This window comes from Cyprinus carpio, chromosome B6, assembly GCF_018340385.1.
Source record: "Cyprinus carpio isolate SPL01 chromosome B6, ASM1834038v1, whole genome shotgun sequence".
Lineage (NCBI taxonomy): Eukaryota > Metazoa > Chordata > Actinopteri > Cypriniformes > Cyprinidae > Cyprinus > Cyprinus carpio.
In genome coordinates, this window is record NC_056602.1 from 30,019,464 (window position 1) to 30,035,959 (window position 16,496).

The following is a 16,496-nucleotide window of genomic DNA, read 5'->3' on the forward strand; positions in this document are numbered from 1 at the left end:
AAAGCCATGCAAAATTAAAACAGATCGCCTTCGGGAAGATTTGTTCATCTCTTTCATGCTATTTGTATGCTTCGCTTTCTTGCCAAGTTATGCATCTCTGAAGAATCTCGTCTATAATATTGGATGAATAACTCAAGAAAACTTTTAGTGAATGCAAAATTCATTTGGAATATAAGAAGTAGGTACGCCAACTTTTGGCACCGTTCTGTGCGCACGTTCAGCGCGCGCGCGCGCACGAGAGAGAGAGAACGAGACGCAAAGTCTACACTGAGCGTGCGCTTCGGAGTGAGAGAGAACGCAACACCTGTTTCTTTTTTTAAACAGCAAACGGCGCGGTAATGAGGGCATTAGGCGAGAACGCCAGCTGACAGCACAAGTTTGCCGTAACGCGTTCCCACGCCAACTTTTCACCTCCGTAAACCTGCGAATGGATGTGCGCTTCACTAATGACAAGGACTTCAGAGCTGAACCTCCTTGGCTGCCTGCCCTTAACTCAGAGAGCGCTGGTTTATCCTCGCAGTCAGTTACAGAGTTCGTTCCTCTCGGATGTTTTCTGCTTGGTGATTTGTGTCCGGTTTATGTTTGCTCAACGGGACTAGTGTTCGCGAACGATGAGGCTGCTCTGCTGGAGCGTTCTGCTGCTCATCCAGTGGATTCTGAGAAAGGTATGAAGCACGTTTCTGTGAGTTTAGCATCTGGAAATGTGACACAAATAACCAGCGTCTCTGTGAACTTGCAGATCATTGTGGGCTGCGTTACAAATCAAAAACTTGTTAAGGTACTTGCGCGTAAAGTGATTGTTTTTTTGCGCTGTTCTTTCAAAATAAAAAAAATAAAATAAAAAAATAATGAAAATAAAAATAACCATAAAGCTGAAAAATCACAGTACAGTTTCAGGTGGTAAGCTCGAAAAGCTGACATGCTCTTAAAAATCTACTGTAAATTTAATATTTTCAGGATATAAGTTCACATAGCGTTTTAAATATTCAAATCTAGTATCACATATGTGACCCTGGAGCACAAAACCAGTCAAAGGGGTTTTTGAAATTGAGAATTATATATATCATCTGGAATGTTAATATGTAATCTCTCCATTGATGTGTGGTTTGTTAGGAGGACAATATTTGTCTGAGATACAACTATTTGAAAATCTGGAATCTGAGGTGCAAAAAAATTCTAAATATTGAGAAAATCATCGTTTAAAAGTTGTTCAAATGAAGTTCTTAGCAATGCATATTACTAATCAAACATTAAGTTTTTTGATATATTTTACGGTAGAGAAAACTTACAAAATATTTTCATGGAACATGATCTTTACTTAATATCCTAATGATTTTTGTCATAAAAAAGAGAAATGTATAATTGTGACCCATACAATGTATTGTTGTCTATTGCTACAAATATACCTGTGCTACTTATGACTGCAAGCTTCTGTAGCTGCAGAGACACAAATGAATACAACGTACTGTATCTAAAGTGCGTGCGTGTGTGTGTGTGTGTGTGTGTGTGTGTTTTATCTAAATTTTGTGAGAAAAAAATAGAGCTAGAGGTGTTGGGATGTGCATCTGTCTCTTGAAGTAATTTTAAATTAATACCATATGCACTTAAAATATAATTTCTTAGATTGCACACAGAATTATGTCAGTGTAATATATCTGAAAGTCGCTCATAAACAGGCATCTATGTGAGCAGTTACACCCATGTCGCTGTCAGACGCTGACCCTCTTCTTCACTTCATCCCGGCCTGACGTGAAGAACAGCATTTTATTTTCACATTTCTGCATCATGCTTAAGAGAACAGTTTCCTTGCAGCTGTTTAGAAAGGACAAAATCCTGCCGGATGATAATAACATCAGAGCATTAATGTGACAGCAAAACAGCTTTCTAATGGCTTACACCTGAAATAAAACATTTCATGATGACGTTTCATCATCGGATCTGCGAACAAAACGACGAGTCTTTCTGACACCTTGCAGCTTGTCTGAAGACTTAAAAAGCATTTTTATCTTGAAAAGGCTACGCCTTTCCTGTTTATGATCCGGTTAAGTCCATCACTTTTCTTCAAACCATCACAGTTATTCACAGAGGAATCAAATACACAATCAGCTGCTTAAATCACACACACAAACAGAGAAACAAAGCGATTTTGGGGTTGAGTGAAGAGTGCATTTTTTATAAAGCACACAGCATCTTATTGATGATCCCATTACCTCCCTCTGTAAGTGTGATCATGTCATAATCCACCCAACAGTAAATCGCAGTCATGAATCACAGTCCGACTCTTTATGCTTGCACAGGTCCGCTTTATTAATGTCTTTATACTCTTCTCCACATTTGTTCAATATAATTTCATTTTTAGGCATCAAAGATCCATACCTCGTGCTTTATAAGTGGAGTGATTATTAAAGCATATTTTACTTTAGCCTACATTTTTATGGCAGCTCACGTCGAGAGGCTGAGATCTACAGCAGTTCGCTCTTAAGCCCATCTCTTGGTGTTTGTTCCCACATTGCAACTTGTGCGTATGAAATTGCACGTATTTAAGCTGGTTTTCGGGGCCCATCACATGTCAGAAGTGTGCTCAGCGGAACGGTGTGTTAGTGCGTTGTGAAATGAATGCTGTCTTATCCTCTCCTAATAAATGGATCCAATTTACAAAGCTGTATTCAAAAAAAAAAAAAAAAAGTTGCAGCAGCAGGAGGTTCTTCTCACCCCTCTTGTTCAAACCCCACCCGGGCTTACTTGTGTAATCCATCATATTAATGATAAAAGCAATCGTATTACTGACTCCAGCCAGAGTGGTGCCTTTATTTCTGGATTTCATGTCTCATCTTTGATGATTGATATGATAAGAGGATATTGTGTTGCTATTAAAGAGCAGTGCTTAATGTTTTTCACATGCAGGCTTTATTTTTGCCCTTTCATTGTGCTGTTTTGTCGCTCTGATTGACAGGTGATGGAATCTGAGTGTTATTAGATTACATAGATATGTGGTTAGTGCATGCTAAAAATGTCATGTGGCATGATTTTGCATATGCATGTGTCCGTTTTAACATGCACTCATTAAAAACATTTTGATTCCTTAATGGCATTGCTGTTTTGTTGGAAATTGATTTTAAAAGGATCTCAGTGGTGTGTTTTGTGGTTTAGAGTTATTCCCTGTAATGATGATGTGTCAGCTGATTGACAGTGTCTTGAGGTTAATGAATACAGTAAATAAACGGCTCTCTGTTGACTGAAGGCTGCAATTAAAGTGAATTATTGGGGAAGCCCTGCGCTGTGGTTTTCATATTGACGCGGCAGTGGATTTGTCTCACTTAAACCCGTGTCTTAAACCAGGCGCGGATTACGGCACTAGATTCCCGCGACAAGTAATTCATCTGTCCAAGCTGTAAGCCTGTGACTAATGTGTCATAGAGAGCAACAGTGACCGCCGCACAGTTTCTCAATGCTTTTTTTACCATTTACTTCAAATACAAGACTGTGCACTTAAATTCGCTCATGAATAAATTAAAATATATTTGATATAAAATAAAACTAGTGTTTTTAAGCCATTTATCATAAGAATAAAATATAACTAAATTTATACAATTCAAAAACATTGAATATTTACAACTGTACGGTATTTGTTGAGTGTTGGAAGACTCAATGACGTCAAACGCAGTGGTTCACTGTCACTGCTGTGTTCTATATATGGTCATGTGGAACAGGATTCTGGACCAATGAGAGCTGGCTGTGGGCGGAGCCTATCATGTGTGTGACGCCGCATAAATAGACTCCAAACTAAATGTTATGTCACTCGTTGCAGTTGTTGCAGGTTATGATGACGAGACTCAGCTGCTTTGAAATGTGTTAGAAGCTAGAAGTTAAACTAGAAACGTGCTGTTTTGAAATGTGCTTTAGAATGCTGATCGATTGAAAACCCAACAGTAAAATTTACTCAATTTTATTCAGTTTTTACTGAAAAAAATTACATTAAGCAGAACTTGAACTGAATCAGTTATTGGAATTTCTGTTATTTCTATTGATTTTAAAGTCATTTATTATAAGAATATTTTTTTAGAATTTTTTTTTTTAGAAAAAAAATACTATTAATAATTATTATTATCATAATTATGCAAGATAAAATATAACATTTAGAAAGATAAATATACAAGTATACTGATAAATCTGACAAATGCAATTTAAACATACATCAATATCTATCTTAAAAATAAAAAAGAAGGAATTATCTTACAGGTATGTATGTAAATTTGGTAATAAATTAATTGTAAACTTAAAAAAAAGAATTTTAAAGTCATGCATTTTAATGACTAATAAAGACATGTGAATATTTCCTAAAGTTTGAAAAGTCAACCTAAAAATGCTTTGCAAAAAACACACGGATAATAGTTTCTTCAAACTGATGATAAAAGGAGCACTATTTAATGAATTAAATGTGATTAAAATAAGCTAAACTCGTAACCCTTTTTTCTTCACTGTGTGACATGCATTTAAATTTGTGAAATATACAATTAATGGAATTGTCTTTTGGACAGCGTGAACTGAATGTGAGCAGCAGATTTCTGGCTGGCTCCCAGCATGCTTTGCTTCAGACTGTATGTGTAGAGTGAAGTGTTGATGTAGTCGGAGATGTTGGAGTTCTGCCTGATTATAAATATGCTGTTAGTTGCTTTATTTGAGAAACGTAAGCGTTCAGAAGAGTCTTGTTCTTTTATGCTGTCACAGCTGGATAGTACTCAGTGTTAGCGTCAGATCAGATGATTTGATCGCACAGATGTTTTATATATATACTGTACACCTGTGAGATTTTAGCTGAGATTCTTCTACATCACTTCAGCTGCGGGCGAAGGCCCAGAGTAACGAGCGTAGCTGTGATTCCTTGTGTTCATTACATTATTTATCACACATCTTTCATCAATAAATAAAAAGCAAGACAAGTGATATAAATGGTAGCCTCGGTGAAACATTTTTAAAAGATGTGAGTTTGAGTTAAAAATACAGAACTGAATGCTCTGAATGTGTTAGAAGTTAAACTGCACCAAACACCAAAATGTGATGTTCTTCAATGTGCTACAGAAATGTTGATTGGTTGGAAACCCAAAAGTGAAATTTGCTAAATAAAATAAGTTAATTGCATTCAGTTATTACTGAATTAACTAATTATATAAAGCAGAACTCAACTGAATCAGTTATTAGAATTTCAGTTACTTCTATTGATTTTAAGCCATTATAAGAATAATTTACTACAAAATTTGTGCAATAAATATTTTTTAGAAAAAAAAATATTTACAACTATACAGGTATATTAAGTATTATTATTGTTGCTGTTGTTAATATGGAAGATAAATAACATTTAGAAATACAAAAAAAGAAATATACAAATATACTGACAAATGCAATTCAGACATTCAATTTAATAACTATAAATAACAATATATATTTACAACTATACACTTATATTAATTATTATTATTATTATTATTATTATTATTAATTAAAATTTGTGCAATAAATATTTTTTAGAAAAAAAAAATCTTTACAACTATACAGGTATATTAAGTATTATTATTGTTGCTGTTGTTAATATGGAAGATAAAATAACATTTAGAAGTACGAAGACAAATATACAGATATACTGACAAATGCAATTCAGACATTTCAATTCAATAACTTCAAACAATTTAATAACTTTCTTGTAAATAAAGAAATTACATTTATGCATGTAAATTTAGCCAGAATTAGTAGTAAATTAATTGCAGACTTAATCAGAGTCATGCATATTTTTTGGAGGCTATATAGAAGTTGTTTGAATATATAGAAGTTTATAAGTTTTGAAGAAGGAATCGGTCGTCGCTGAACAGATGCGAGTGTTCTTCACAGAGCTGGATCAGATCTCTCCAGGCGCTCGCGGAGCCGTTGACCAAAGCGCTGGGCTGGACATCAGACCTCTCGGACTTCTGGCGCCAGGACGCTCTGGAGTCGAGTCCAGCAGACGCCTGTGAAGGGCTGGCTCTCATCAGACTCGGCCCTGTCCAGCCCCCAGGACATCTTTCTTCTTCACAGGCACGGCTCCAAACCCGGATCTTGTGGCGATATTTGAGGGAATATATTTGATTTCTCAGGAATTAGTTTGTTGTTGATCGCTAGGGGCTTTGCAGTGGCCGGTGCTGATAAATATCGAGCAGAGCGACTGATATATATTTGATATTAAATAAAATTATTGATTTTAAGTGATTTATTGTAAGAATAAAATATGTAAAAAAAATTTACAATCAGTTTATTTATTTATTTTTTGTTAGAAAAAAATATTTACAGTTATACAGGTATTTATTATTATTATTATTATTATTATTATTCAAGATTAAACAACATTTACATATACAATAAAGACAAAAAACTAATTAAGGAGAGGCTACTTTATATTAAAATAAAGCATGTTATGCTACACTGAAAGAAATACATCTTTAAAATTACAGAAAAATTACTGGCAGTTTATTAACGGGACATTATCCATTATTTTTACTGACATTTTCATTAACTAATACAGTGCAGTGCAGTGTAAAATTCAAAATACAGGTAAAGCATGTGTAAAAATACCTTCAGATTAATTCAGTAGTTTGTGTCCTATTTTTACAGATTTTTTTTTTTTTTTTTGTAGCTTATATCTATTAAACCCAGTTTTTAGATTTCCTTTTATTTATATATTTTTATTAATATCTTTCTTAAAAAAAGAATATCATTTAAAAATTGCATTTATGAATGTCAAATTTGGCAAGAATTAGTAATAAATTATAAACATATAAACTAAGGTATATTTTCAGAAAGTTGCCAAAAAAAAAAAGTTGCAAAAAAAAAAAAAAAAAAAAAGTTTGGCTATGGCTACAGAATTTTGAAGATAAATTCTTTTTTAATAAAAATTGAAAACTCATCCCAAAATACTTTGAATAAATGCTGTCTCAAAACAATGCAGTCTTCAAACTGATGAACAAAGGAGCACTTTGGGAAATGTTATTATTAAATTTAGCAAGTTTATCATTTAATAATTAAATAATTTTAATGGAGATGTCAACAGATTTATTAATTCACTGAATATATTTTACAACTGCTAGCTATTATAAACTCTTATCAGCTTATTTTGAAGGCTTAAAATATTTAATATTCATTAAAAATTGCTTTGTAAATCTTTAATTGAAACTGAAAATTTCACAAATAATTACCAAGATATGACAAGTAACTTATTAAATTAAATGTGCAATTTTGAAGCTAAAAGACTGAAATACACTGTAAAAAATATTTTTAATTTATAATATAAATATAATGTAACTTTATGTTTTGTTTTACAAAAGAATACTTTCATTTTTTAATGATTTAAAGTTTTAGTAATTTTGTTGTGTTTTTGTAATTTTTTGGTCTTTTTTTATTTTCAGTTTTACTTTTAGGTACTTTTAGTAAGTAAATCTGAAGTAAAATGAGAAATGTTGCGATGCAATTTTATTTGCACTTTATTTTTTTCATATATATATACACACAAACACACATACACAATAATACATATTTTATTTATATATTAAAATATCTTTATTAGAATTTTATAATTAGTATTGTAGTATAATGCTGTAACAGTAGGAGGTGATAATATAAAATATATTTTATAATATATAATAAAATATGAATACTATTATTTTAAAACTTTATATGTTTTAAGTGAATCATTCTTCCTAACATTTGATTCATTTCAGTGAATCAATTCAAAGTCTCGATTCAATCTTTTTTTTTTGCATCAGTCAGGATCTGGTTTGTTGAAGAAAGTTTTTGTATAGTTAAAATACTTTTTTATTATTATAACTATTTAAGCTTAATTTGTTTTTATTTCAGTTTAAGCTTTATTATTTATTTCTTTATTTTTATTTATTTTTTTTCCAGCTTTATTTTTCTGTCAATGGTGCTTCAACTTAAACTTATTTCAGTTAGTTGCCAAAGTAACATTTTAAATTTTCGTTTGTGTTTTTCAATGAATATTTGTATTTTATTTCAGCTTTATTTCCGTTCACCAAAAAGTTTTTATTATTTCAGTTTTACTTTAGCTGCATTGAGATACTATAGTTTTTGTTAATATTTTAAAGTAGATTTAATTTTTATATTTTCTATCTACATGTTAATTTTTTGTTTTGCCAAGTTTTTTTTTATTATTATTTTTTTTTAATCTGCCTATATTCTTTTTTTTTTTTTTTTTTTTTTTTTTTCAGTTTTTTAGTTATTTTAGAACATCAATTTAAACTAAATAAAAATAAGAAATGCTGCGTTGGAATATAATATAAAATGTTTTGTTTTTTTTTAATATTTTATTTAATTTCAGTTAACTTTCATTTTATTTCAAGTAAAATAAATATTTTTTTACAGTTTTAGTTAACTATAAATCTAAGCCTCCAATTGACAAAAAAATCATAGCAAATAGATAAATATTAATATAAATACAAATGAATATGTACAGACTGTAGAGTTTGGAGATATTATATAGTTTATCACCTGTGAAGTGAAGAAACAAAAAGGCTAAGGCCTTCTCTGTTAGCAGGTGGCGCCTTGTCAAGATGTATAAGCAAAAGAGGACAAAGACTCCCATTACAGCACACAAATTACAGACGCGAGACGAGAGCCTTGACTGTGTACCTGAGACCTTCGCCCACTCTTTTGTGTCTGCTTTGCATGTGATAATGAAGCCACAGGGAGAGAGAGAGAGGAACGGAGGCGGGAGGTGAGACTACGATTGGACACCGACCAAGAAAGAAGCTTGTAGATAGAAGCCGCCTGAAGGCGTCGCGACGAAGCGGAAAACGAGAGAGAGATGATCTGATGGTCAGTCCTGGCCATTAACAACATCAGAAAACACTCAGAAACTCCCAGGTGTTGAAGTGTTACTTCGTATGTGCTTTTCACAAGATGAATATAGAAACTGATGCCATAGTTCTCTGCGTGAGGTTTTCCAGTGTTGAGGTTGAGATTGGGCCAAACAACAATAAGACATATATTTTTGCTTTATTTGAGGAAGTATAATGTTCACATAGCAGTGCAGTGATGGTGTCTTTCTCCTCTTCCAGATAAAGTTAAATTGCATATCACATGTATTTCTAACTAAAGGTTTACTACTACATTGAGCTTATATTGAATGTTCATGTTAAAAATTTTTTTTTATTTTTTTTTTATTTTGTGGAATCAAATATATGTGTATACTATAAACTATCCTCTTTAATAAAAGTATTACTTATACTATTATATATGTGTATATATATATATGTATGTATATATATATATATATATATATATATATACACTACTACTTTTATAGCACCTTTAAAAGCTGTGGGTTCTTCAAAGCACTTTGCAAAAAAAAAAAAAGCATTGAAATACAAAAAATATTTTTTTTTTAACAATTTCACAATTTAAATAATTTCTTAAAGCAAGTGGTTTTATAGAGAATATTTAAAAACATTCAAAAATCTGGAATTAGCTTATATATTTTTATATTTTATTTTGTTTCATTTTTAGTAATGGTACCGCAGACTTTTTTTTATTATTTTTTTCTTGTTTTTATTTTTTTATTTTGTTATATATTACTTATTAGGGGTTATTTCTTATTTATTTTTTATTTCCCGCTTTATATAGCTTATTTATTTCCATTTTCCATTTTATTTTCAGTTATTTTAGTCCTAAAACATAAGTGTATTTCAGTTGGTGTCCAAGGCAACATTTCTAATTTTTTTATCTTTTATATATTTTTTTCATCTAATATGATTATTTAAAAAAAAATAGTTTTAGTTAACGGTAATAACCCTAATTCTATGATATAGAGTGAATATTATTTATAGGTTGTATGAATATAAGCGATTGATATTTTTATATTATCAACATAATAATAATAATAATCAGAAATGTTTCTTGAGCGGCAGATCATCATATTAGAATGATTTCTGGAAGACTGCATGGTGACACTGAAGACTGGAGTAATGATGGAAAGAAGTAGCTGCAGCACTCTCCACAGAAATGGAAATTAAGAAGCTTAACAGAGATTCAACATAGAAAAATATAGTAAAAAATATTTAAAAATGTTTTTGGCTGTACTTTTGAATCAAATAAATGCAGGCTTGTGGGAGCAGAAGAGACTTCTGGTCAAAAATATTAAAAAGCCTACTGTTCAAAAAACTTTTGACTGGTAGTGTGTGTGTGTAGTGTGTGTGTGCGTGCCACATGTGTGCGTATGTCAGTGTGTGTGTGTAGTTTAGTCATACAGTGCTAAATTCTGAATCAACTAGCTTAGAATGACAGTGATCCTGTGAATCTGCTGAATCGCTAAGGAAGGCCTGCAGTGATGAGTGTGAAAGTGAAAGAGAAAGGTGGTGGCAGAGATGGAGATGATCTGATGGTCAGTTTTAATTAAGATTGTATCAAGCACCTCCCTAGTTAGCAAGTCATCAGAGATAAGACAGCGGATTGGCATCAATGCGGCTTTTCCTTTTAACACACTACTACACACACACACACACATCTCTGTAGTAAGCAGTGGGAAAATAGTTCACATCAGCAAGGACATAAAATGAACCGCATTACGGATGTGTCCCTTGTCTTCATGCAGTTTGACAGAGAGCCAAAAACTGGCAAGTAAAGAGTGAGTTTCTTCAACAGGATTGCCCTTCAGCAGCCTCGCATTACATGCAAAAATGCATTATAATCATAATTAATCAGCAAATCAAAGCATATTAGAAATGATTTGTGAAGGACATGTGACACTGAAGACTGGAGTAATGATGCTGAAAAAATACAGCTGCAGATCGCTGCAGAAATAAAATTGCACAGCTTAAACACATATCTCACACAGAAAACAGCTGTTTTGGAATTTTAATAATATTTCACAATTTTATAAGTAGTATTTTGATCAAATAATTGCAGCCTCTGTGAGTAGAAGAGTTCTTTCAGAGACTCCACTAAAAAATCTTAATTATTCCAAACTTCTTTGAGTGTGCATGCATTTAAAATGCACAACGTATTTTTAAAAATGCTTTTTTTTCTTTTTCCCAAAAAATAGACCAAATTAATAATGACTCAGATTGTGCACATGGTGCACTTCAATTTTAAAATGCATATGTATGCACTATGCATTTCAGTAAATCATAAATAAGCAAGCAATCATCAGCGTAGTTATTTAGCACACCACATTTCTGGAAGATCAGTAGTATACACTGAAGACTGGAGTAATGATGCTGAAAATACAGAGAAATAAATTGCACTTTAACAGATATTCACATAGAAAACAGCTGTTTTAAATTATAATAATATTTCACAATTTTTACTGTATTTTTAGTGAGCAGAATAGACAAAAACATTATGACCATTATGTGGATTTAAAATGCACAGTTTTTCTCTTTCCAGACAAAAATTATTCATCACTATATTATCTATAATGCTATACGTTTTTTTTTTTTTTTTGTCCAGTATATACTAAAAATTCTGAAAAATGAAAACATTTTACTCTTGTTTTACTTTTTTTTTTTTCAAAATATTAAACAGTTCTGGACAAGTTGTTTGCGTTACTGTGTAAAATCTCCTGTTCACCGATTTTCCAAAGAATCTTGCTCTTGTCCCGCGCGGGACAGATCTCCTCTCTGTTTGTGTGGGATCTGTGTGTGTGTTTCAGTGGCGGTGCAGTTGTTTTGCAGTCGTAGCGGACCAGTGATTAATAACGACACACACCCGCGCCTGATATATGACTCGTGATTTGGTGCATGTAATGAAATATTATAGAGTAACCGGTTACGTTCTGCACTATAACACCAGCGCTCGAAATGAGCACCACACAGTACCAACATCAAGGGATTGCTTTATCATTTTTTAATATCTCTCTCTCCATGGCTTGTAAATGCATTAATTTACACGACGATCGAATTTTATTGGAGAGAGGTGTGAGGGGGAAAAAAAGGCAATAGGCCTTTTTCTCTTGAAAAATAATGATCTGTGTAGGCAGAAAAGCCTCTGGACAAAAAAAAAAAAAGAAGTATAATACACGACAAATAGGAAGTTGATGAAAATCGGCCCTGAACTTGCAGATCATTACCTACTCGATTATCAGGGCTTTTATTAAAATTTTAATATCAAAGTTCCCTTGTACTCAGCCGTAACCAAATTAGTACTTGAAAGTGAGGATGAATAAAATGGAAACACAAGAAAAAGAAGTGTTGACATGGTGTCGCTTGAGATTGAGCTATGGCTTGAGTTTTGTTCGGTGTGAATGACGCCCGTCAATGTGGGGATGATCTTTCCTTTTCAGGGAATATTAAAGGTTAATTCCGGTCAAAAAGGAAGAAAACACACACATTCAATTCATTTTTGTATTTTTAAAGACATCATGATGTTAGATTATGTCTGTGGCTCATCCGATCAAAAGTCCCTCTCTTCTTTTACCGGGGTTTTTTATTTAATCAAAAAATATTGTAAAAATTGTGAAATATTATTGTAACTTAAAACAGCTGTTTCTTTTCTTTGGGGTGGAATATCTGTTTAAAACTTCCGTAATTTCCTATTTTCTTGCTTAATTTTCTATCATAATTCCTCCCTTTGGTACCTCAGTGCGTGTCACATGATCTTCAGAAATCATTCTTATATGATGATTTGCTGCTCAAGATGTATTTCTGAGCAGTTTATATTAATATTTTACAGGACCATCAAGATTTCGATCAAAAGCATGTGTAAAGAGATTTATAATGTTACAAAAGATTTCTTTTCAAATAAATCCAGTCCTTTTTGAACTTTCTATTCATCTGTGAATCCTGAAAAAATTAAATGTGTCACCGTTTCACACAAAATAAAAAATTTTTACAAATATTGATAATAATTAGAAAATAGCTTTTGAACAGCAAATCATCATATTAGAATGATTTCTGGAAGATCATGTGACGTTTGAAGACTGGAGTAATTGATGCTGGAAATTATCAGAAAATAAATACCATAGTTGAATCAGGGATATTTAAATAGAAAACAGCTGTTTTAAAATGCAACAATATTTCCTCTCAAGGCTACCTCTTAATTGTATTTCTGATCAAATAAAAGCAGCCTTTATGGAGCATAAGAGACTTCTTTTTAAAAGTGAACATCTCAATTATTTTCTTCTAACATTTCTAATCGGGTAGTAGTATGCATTTCTTACAAATATACAGGTTTTAATTTTCCAGGAAATAAACAACAAAATATTAATATATTATCTGCAGGGTCCTGCACCAGTTTAATTTCATAAGAAAAACACCTACATTCACTCTGTTGTTTCTTAAAACATGCTGACTGTGTAAATCTTCTCACCACCGGAGTGCTTAATCGTGATATGTTTCCCAGAAGATTCTGCTCTTTTCTTCCCGTGCATTTGTATTCGCATCTTCTCCTCAGCATCCCAAGCCTCCTCCTCTCCCTCCCCTTTCCTCCGGCTCTCTCCGGTATCACCATTGGCCGTCTCCTGATTAAAATGTAGCCATAATGTCGGAATAATAAATGCCAGACGGATTCTATGTCTTACGGCCTGAAGTCAGTGTGTGTGCAGGCAGTGTTTGGAGGTCTTTGGCGGCTGTGCCTTGGACGCCAGGACAGCAGTCGGAAGTGTTGAATAACAAAGATGCTCAGCTTAAGCTGTTCTTAATTAGGGACTGAAGCAGCACCAGACTCCCCTTTTTGAACTGCGTCCAGCTTCACCACAGAGCATTGGTGAAACGCCGGACTGCCTCTTCACACGCCTCTCACGCCTCGGGCACTCCAATAACGGACATCTCTTTGTAGTGGCCGCACTTCTGTCATTTTCTGCTCTGCTTGAGAGGATAATCCGCGGTGTTTCTGTAGTAAAATATTATTAAATGTGTTAAACGGAGCTTCCTCGGTCAGTCACCGTGGCTGCGCTTAATTATTCGAAGTATATATGGATTAACAAAACACAATAAGAGTGCTAAGTGAAGCTACTGCTGTGATTCATGTGGAGTGAATATGATTAATAGAAATTAATGGCAAGAAGATTGATGAAAGTATCTGCCAAATTAATTAATTAATTAAAAAAATGACACATAAAAGATGTGCTGCTTTATTTATTAGTAATACATTAAATTGATCAGATATGCACATATTTTACGCATATTTACACAAAAAAGTGACGCTTTATACTTTTATTCAGCAAAGATGCATTCAATTGATCAAATAGTTTTTGCATTACATTTTACATTAAATTGATCAAATATGTAAGTCGTTTTTAAACACAAAAAAATGCTACTTTATATTTTTTATTTAGCAAAGATGCAAAGATTTGATCAAAATGCAAAATATTTCACACAATTGTGCACAACGTAAAGTGTGCTTTTTTTATATTTTTATGTAGCAGGAAGATTGATAAGTGTTAACCGTAAAAAGCTAACAGAGAACCAAATCAACGGATTATTGATGAACCTGGTGTTTCAATTATTTGCCAAAGATACATTAAGATTTCTGATTTACCTGATGCTTTGTTTTTTCAAACGACATGCAAGAAAAAAGGCAAAATATTCGTCAAAGAGCCAATAGTCACAGTTTATTAGGATAAACTAGGGGATTAATGGCCAATGTCAACCAGAAAGTGTGTCTGTCTTCTTCAGCGTTCATCTTATCGCTATAAAAGCTGTGTAGTTTATTTGCTCGAAAGTGACCAAACTCTCTATAAAGTGTGAGTGTGTGCTGTTGGGACGTTTGATATATTCATGTTATTTTGGGCTCAATTATATGTTTTATTAGTTATTTGAATAGTTAATTCATCTGTAAGTTCATCACATTCAGTTCTTGTTGTACTACACTGAGAAAGGAATTGTCGAGAGAAGTGTGCAAATCACAAACATTGATGATTGAATAGTTTAATAATTGTTAATATGTATATTTACATATTTTTTTTTTTTGATGAATTTTTAGTTTAATGATTTTTGTTATGTTTATTTCTGAGAGTGTAGTGTCATTGAGATATTCAAGACATTTTGAATTAGTTTTTATCTTTGTATTGTTTTTGTTAGTTTTCAGTTATCAATTTTTTTTGTTTTTGTTTGTTTTTAGTTTTTAATTTTTTTTTTTAATTTTTTTTTAGTTACTTTCGTAAGTCAATTTAGACTAATGTTTTTGCTACACTTTTAGTAATTTTTTGTGTTTTTTCAGTTTTATTAGTAGGTCTTTTTTAAATATTTTTATTTATATTTTTGCTAATGTGTTTATATAGTTTTATTCGTTTTTTAACCTTTATTTTAGTTACTTTCTTAAGTCAATTTACGCAAATTTTTTTGCTACAGTTTTAGTAATTTTTGTGTGTTTGTGTCAGATTTAGTAGTGTATTTTTTTGTAAATATGTCTATATATAGTTTTTTATAATTTTTTTAAACCTTTCTTTTAGTTACTTTCTTAAGTCAATTTACACTAATTTTTTTTGCTACAGTTTTAGTCATTTTCAGTGTGTTTTTGTCAGTTTTAGTAGTGCATTTTATTATTATTTATTATTATTATTATTATTTCGTTATAATATATTGCTATATAGCTTTTTTATTCGTTTTTTTTTAAACCTTTCTTTTCGTTACTTTCATAAGTCAATTTACATTTTTTTTTTTTTGCTAACACTTTTAGTAATTCTTTTTGTATTTTTGTCTGTTTTTAGTGGTATTATTTTTTTTTATTTTTAAATATGTCTTCTATAGTCTTTTTTTAGTTTTTTTTATATTTTTTAACCTTTCTTTTAGTTACTTTTCGTAAGACAGTTTACACTTTTTTTTATATTTTTTAACCTTTCTTTTAGTTTTTTGTATGGTTTTGTCATTTTAGTATTGTGTTTTTTTTTCTTTTGGTTTTTTTTTTATCTGTCTATATAGTTATTTTATTACTTCGTTTTTGTTTAAACCTTTCTGTTAGTGATACTTTCCTATCAAGTTAAACTAATGCCCAGATTGGCAACTAGCTAAAAAAACATGTTTTTATTATTATTTTTTTATTTTATTTAGAACAGAAAATGCATTTGTTGACTTGTAATAACCTGCAGCAGATGATTGTGTGTTCATCATGCACACATGCTGGGATTGTTCTGTCATTGTTGGTAACTGGGTGTCGACGAAATCATTATTTGTGTTTTTACAGAATGAATGTTTGGGTTGATTGAGTTGAATGCTGCGTGTCTGTGGTTTGTGTGTAATCTCAGAATTAACGTGTTCAAACAGAGACGTCAGCGGCGCTGGTTAGGACAACGTTATTAAGCCAGTAGAGTGTGTATTTCATCATTCATTCTCCTGCGAGGCTTCAGATTGAGATCTAAAAACATAGAAATGCTGCTGTTTTCGTGAATACAAATAGAGATATTGAGGTTATGTGTTGAGTGTTGTTTGTGTGGTGAGCCGCCGCATTTGAGAGGAACGCAGGCGAACATTTATTAAAGGATGTAGATCCAGAGGGGAAAGATTAAACGGCAATTGACGATA

General features: G+C 31.9%; 1 pseudogene; it reads left to right on the forward strand.

Annotated features, from left to right (window-relative positions):
• Nucleotides 1-497: 497 nt before the first annotated feature.
• The window catches only part of LOC109097174, a 49,331-nt pseudogene continuing 33,332 nt past the window's right edge, over nt 498-16,496 (forward strand).